This window comes from Octodon degus, unplaced genomic scaffold (genome assembly GCF_000260255.1).
Source record: "Octodon degus isolate 3935 unplaced genomic scaffold, OctDeg1.0 scaffold00221, whole genome shotgun sequence".
Lineage (NCBI taxonomy): Eukaryota > Metazoa > Chordata > Mammalia > Rodentia > Octodontidae > Octodon > Octodon degus.
The window spans coordinates 1,662,835-1,668,790 of NW_004524797.1; the positions used below are offsets into that span (position 1 = coordinate 1,662,835).

Here is a 5,956-nt window from a genome sequence, read left to right on the forward strand (position 1 = left end):
AGGAGGCAGTGGAGCGACACACATGGTGGGTTACTTACAGATCTCAGGCGGAAGAGGGCAGCAGTCCTTGCAGGGACAACAGGAAGAGGGCAGATGTAAGGGACAGGTACACTCAGCCTGCTGGTGAGGAGCAAGAGGGGAGCCCTGTGGCCAGAGCCTTTCATGGGGTGGGATCGAGGGCATTGGCCAAGCAGGTTTCCTACAGGGAGTTCTAGTGAATTTAGAGCAAGCAGGCACAAGTTCTGTGGTGTCACCACAGCATATGTAGCTGAGTGGTCCGAGCCAGGGTGGGGACTGGTCTCCCTACAGGAGGCAGGTATATAAAGCAGATTGAAGAAGGACTAGGGGCATTAGAGAATTGGGAATCATGTCTAAGGTGACAGAGCCCTGCTTCTGGTATAAGAAAGCTAGATCTGTGTTCACAGTGAATATCAAGGCAACATATAACAAATTATAAGATGTTTAGTATGAAATGTCAGAACATGCCGCAGACTCATCGCCTCGTCTGCATAAGAGGCGTAAGTGTACGCTCTTCATTTCTTAGCATATTCCCTAGTTATGCATTTAACAATTGCCTTAGGAATCACAATATGCTTCCTAACTTTATTCTAAATTTTGTCAGCTTAGTATTAAGGCCAGTAATACTTAGCAAATTTGTACCAGTCAGCTCCATTTCCTACCTTCTGTTCTATTATGGACATATACATCTATAGATGTTACAAACTCGGAGTAGGATGGTGTGATGACTGCTCAAATGGGCAATAGAAGGCATACGGAAGTCACATGGGGCCTTTATGTTCACCAGCCGGTGTCCGTTTTCCTATGTCCTGCTTTACAATCTCTTAGGAATCCAGGTTACCCTTTGGTGGTGCTCCTTTTCATCTTAAGGACTTTGCTCAGCGCTTCATTGAGGTAGGGTGTGTGTGTGTGTGTGTGTGTGTGTGTGTGTGTGTGTGTGCGCGCGCGTGCATGCTAGGGATTGAATCTGGGCTTTGCACACCCCTGGCAAGCATGATGCCGCTGAGCTACATCCCCGGCCTAACAAACTGTCTTTGTTTATTTGGGAGTGTTTTTATCTTGCTTGCAGTTTTTGAAAGATAATTTATCTCGCTACAGGATTGTAGTTGGCATAACTTTTTCCCTCAGCACCCCGACTTTGTGATGTTGCTGTGTTAGTATCACCAATGTCTTAGGGAAGTTGCGTGTCCATACCGTCAGCTGTGTGTGCTGAATCATTCTTCTTTTGGTCTAAATTCTATGTCTCTAGGCTCAAGCTTTCCCTCTACCCTGCCTTCAGCTGCGGTTCTGATCTTTAGCTGCTTTTGCTCTGTGGAGCAGCTAACATCTTTCTAAATAATTTGTTCTTGGTTCATTGTCAAACAGTTTGCCCTCTCAGCTCTTCTCTCATACTTTTTTATGAGCAGCTGGAACAAACTGGGCCTTTCATGCTGTGCGGAGATGCCTTTAGCTGCTAACAAGATTTGCTGCAGGAGACGAGTTTCCTGAGTTCTCTGCACAGCACAGGTGTACTGGGTGATCCATTGTGTCAACCTGAGAAGTTAAGTGACTCAGCAGAGAGCCAGGAGTCTTAGCTGTAAACATCCTCATCCTGTGCAAGAGAAGAACATGGACACTGTGGAAGTTCTACACCCCAGCCCCAGGGTAGCTTGTTTGTAATATAAGGAGGGGAGAGAGGCTGGGAGAAGCCTGCCCCTCCTCCCTTTGCTCTTCTGTGTTCTGCCCCCATGAACTGCTGCTCTCTGACATGTGCCACTCTGCCTGGGAGCCAGCCAAGTACAGACTGGGACTGAAGTATGGACTGAAACCTCCACTAACTGAGAGCTGAATAAACCTTCCCTTTCTTAATTTGGGCTGTTGGGTATTTTGTCCCAGCAATGAGTAAAAAATAACTTGAGACAACAGGAAAGATTCCTTCCCATTGGTTTCTAGTAGCATGTTCTTCGCTCCCTCCTGAGCTCTTACTGGCAGCATCCTCAACATACCCCAGCCCCCACGCACACTAAGGGTTGCAGTCAGGGTCTTTGCATTGAGCCAGAGCCCCTCAGGCCACCTTCTCTTTTTTCAGACAGGGCCTTGTTATGTTGCTAAGTCACCTGGGAAGGGCTCATGATCCTGCAGCTCCAGCTTTCCAGAATGCTAGATGGTAGGCCTTCACCACCACACTTAGCAAGTCCATATTTTTACCAGGGGCCTTTCAAGAAAATGTAGACTTTCTTGCTTAGGCTCCCCCATTTTTCCTGCCTCCTCCCACTCTGTAGATGTTTGTTACAGCAGCATCATGCTTCCCGACACCAAAGTCTGTATTAATGTTCTATCACTGTGTACTAAATTATGTAAAATTTGGCAGCTGAAAACAATTTCCACTAGCTGTCCCCGCTTCTGAGGGTCGGAGGCCATTCCCTGGCTCAGCAGGGTCTCTGCTCCATTTCCCACTGACTGAAATCAAGGGTTGGATCTACTGCCTACTCATCTGAGACTTGGTAGTTTCTTCCCACCTCATTGTTTCTTGGCAAAGTTCAGTTCCTTGTGGTTGTAGGACTGAGAAGCTCAACTCTGAGAGTAGTGATGGCAAACCTTTTAAAGATTAGTGCCCAACCAGCCAGATAGCTCAGCTGATTAAAGTGCCTGCTTAGGCAGACGCAGGGACTGGGGCTCAATCCTTGGTGTGCTGTGCTGGCTCCACCCGTACTCTGAGATGGCCATTGAGTCTGGGTGTGGTAGTGCGCGCCTGTAATCCCAGCACTTGGGAGACTGAAAACAGGATCACTATGAGTCAGATCTGTGTATAGACCTCATACTAAATACATTAAAAAGAAAAAAAAAAAAAAAAAGATCAGTGCCCAAACTGCAACCCAAAGCCTACTTATTATCACAAAGTGCCAGCACTGCAATTCAACCCAAATACTGAGGTTTTAGTTTAGGAAGAACTCATGCATGAACATCTTTCATCTTAAAAGAAAGACACGCAACACATAGCCATGGCTATAGGTTCACTACCCCTGGCCTAGAGATTGCTCACTGAGTTTGTTGCTGCCTTGGAGAAGTAAGTTGCCCCCTCAAGATGAAGACACACGGACAGTGACCCTGGTGGCCTCTAGGTACACGGCATGGCAAGTTCAGGTGGAATTCCTGGAATCAGACTTACAGGGTGCTTGTCCCATCAATGACAATGTGGAAAGGACATTGTGGTTGGAGATCTGGGTTCAGGGATCCCATCCCTGTTGTCCCATCTTAAACATTCAAGAAGGTTCCGTTCTGAAGACATTAAAAGGCCCCAAGAAACAAAATCTTCATCTTGTGATAAGCTTTTTTTATGACAGAATTTGTTTTAGTTAATGGTCAATTCTGGGTTGCTTTATGGATTAAGTGTCTGTGAAACTGAGATGTCTTGCGCTACTAACCAGCTTCCCCTTTCCCTCCTACTCAGATAGTGCTTTTCACATGTAAGCAGCTTCCATGGAACCACCTGGCATCATGTGAAAGTTCGTAAGATCTAGGACGGAATCTTGTATACATTACAAGAGCCACACATCACAAGCAATAGGACACACTGTTGCTTCTAGTTTGTGAACCCTGGTTTGAATAGAAAGATGTTAATGTGAGGGGACAGGAAGAAAAGAAAGCTCTTGGTTGGCTGAATCATCGTGTCTTCCTTGCATGACACACTAGATGGTGATGTCAACTCAGGAAACACAGCAGTGCTTTTGTGGAAGCCACGTCCATTGGCCTGAAACATCTCCCAAGTCAGCGGACCATGGATGGGACACCTAGAAGGGCTGTGTCTGAGGTCACACAGTAGTTAGAGACAGTGTGCACTTGTCAGAGTTTATTGTTGTATGTAGTAATCTGTTCTGAAGACGGCCTGGGTTGCCTTCCCTTCCCTTTTCTTACTTTCCCCTTCATCCCCTTTTTCCTTCTTCTCCTTTTTTTTTTTTTTTTGGATGAGTGTCTCCCTATGCAGTTTAGCCTGGCCTTGAACTCATGGTGATCCTCCTGCCTCAGCCCCCAAGTGCTGAGATTACAGGTGTGAGCCACCATGCCTGGCTTGTTGTTTTTCTTAAAGTGTCAAATGGCACTCTATTTTTACATTATGCCACTTGTGCTATATTATATTAAGTTATAAAGTCCAATCAGGGCTGGAGAGATAGCTCAGGGGTCTAAAGTGCCTGCTTAGGCAAACTTAGGCAGGGGCAGGGGACCTTGGTTAGACCCCTGGCACCACATACTGCTCTAGCCCTGCCCTCAGGGCAGGCTGAGCAGCCCCCCCCCCCAAAAAAAAAGTCCAATCAGTGTTTTTTTTTTTTTAAGAGGTGTGATAAACCAGTTTCATGCGGATGCTCAATCCTGGACAGAGTGGGCATATGTGGGAGATGGACAGACTGGTGGGTGAATAACCAGCCCACACCTGGCCCCAGGAGGGACACTGGGTAGTGGGGCTTGCACAGGCAGGCAGACCCACAAGGGGACCAATGGTAGACCCTCAAGAGGAAGTGGAGACCAGAAGGTGGGTGCCTAGGTAGAGCCTGGCCCAAGGTACAGGGTTGGGACCTGTCCCGAGGGCTCTCATGTCCTAGGAGCTGGCACCACCGGAGGCCTCCCCGAGCTACTGCTGGAACTTGAGGCATGTCTGCCGGTTGGACTCCAGCAGCTCCTGGAGCCAGGCAAGGAGGTGGTCATTCTCCTCCAGGTGGTCCAGGCTGGGGTTGATCTGGTCCAGCGTGGAGTTGATGGCAGCATATTGTGCTTCGTCGAAACCATCGTTCTCCCCTTCTGTGGCTGCCTCCACCAGCATGCCCAAGTCCCCAATGGGGCCTGACATTGTGGGCTTCGGCACCACAGGGGCAGCGCAACAATGAGAAGCAGGGATGGTGGCACTGAAAGCTGGCCCAGTGTTTTCTTTAATCTTGATGTTAAAAGTGCCGCCCACAGCATGGGGCATTCTGTAGACACGGAGACACTAACTCTTCCTGTCTCCTAATGTTTGTAAGATTTACTGGATTGCCACCTGCATTTCTCACCTTTATACACAACCGTAGGAGATTTCTTTGTGCAGGTATTATTCTGTCTGATCTTTAAAGGTCCCTTAGGTTCAGATTGCTGCCTCCTGTCTGCTGCCAATAATAAAACATAGTAATAATACCATGAAGTGGGTACTGTGCTAAGTGCTTCATACAAAAGAGCTAACTTAATTCTCAAACAGCCAGTGAGCCAGGTGCTAGTCCATGGCTGTGCCCCCTGGCTTGGAGGTGCAGACCAGGGGACACAGGGAGGGTCAGAAACTGGACACATAGCCGGCAGTGCTGCTCAGCTCTTCCTGCTGTATCCTGCCTCTCAGGAGAGTTTTCTGTGTGTCCCATAGCTCATAACCCTGACTTAAGGCCAGCCCTCCCCTTTGGCCCATTTACATAACACCACTGGCCCTGGTGTGTGACAAGCTGGTCCTGCTTGGAGAATACAGGACATCTTGGCTGATTTATATCTCTGGGCAAGCACACTTCTAAAAGTGTCATATCAGGGAGAAGAATCAGGAACAGTGGTCCACATGTTGCTGCAGGGACCAGACCGCTTCCTCTGCATGTGGTTGGCCAGGCAGAACTTGGCTTTGCCCATGCTTACACTCTGCTATGTTACATTAAGGGGTCGGGTTGGGGGCTCGGGGCTGGGGCCATTTCTTCAGTTTCCCCTTTTGAGGTACTTGCTGCACTGCCAGAGAGGCCTACAGTCATCTGTGATTGCTCCATGCAGCCCCTATCCATCATCAGAGTGCTTAATACCCTTGGGATGGAGGGTTCTGTCCCAACCATGGAGTCATGGTTCCTCTGTGAATCATCTGGAACCTTCTTTTAAAAGGCAGGGGTCAGAGGAAGAGATTGCTCATGGGAATGTAGTTAAGACAGTTCTTTCAGCATCCTATAAAGAAATGACCAGATGGGTG

At 48.2% G+C, this 5,956-nt stretch overlaps 1 pseudogene; it reads right to left on the minus strand.

Moving 5' to 3' along the window:
• Positions 1-4,624: 4,624 nt before the first annotated feature.
• LOC101585560 lies at positions 4,625-4,840 on the minus strand (annotated as a pseudogene).
• Between the last annotated feature and the right edge of the window lie 1,116 nt (positions 4,841-5,956).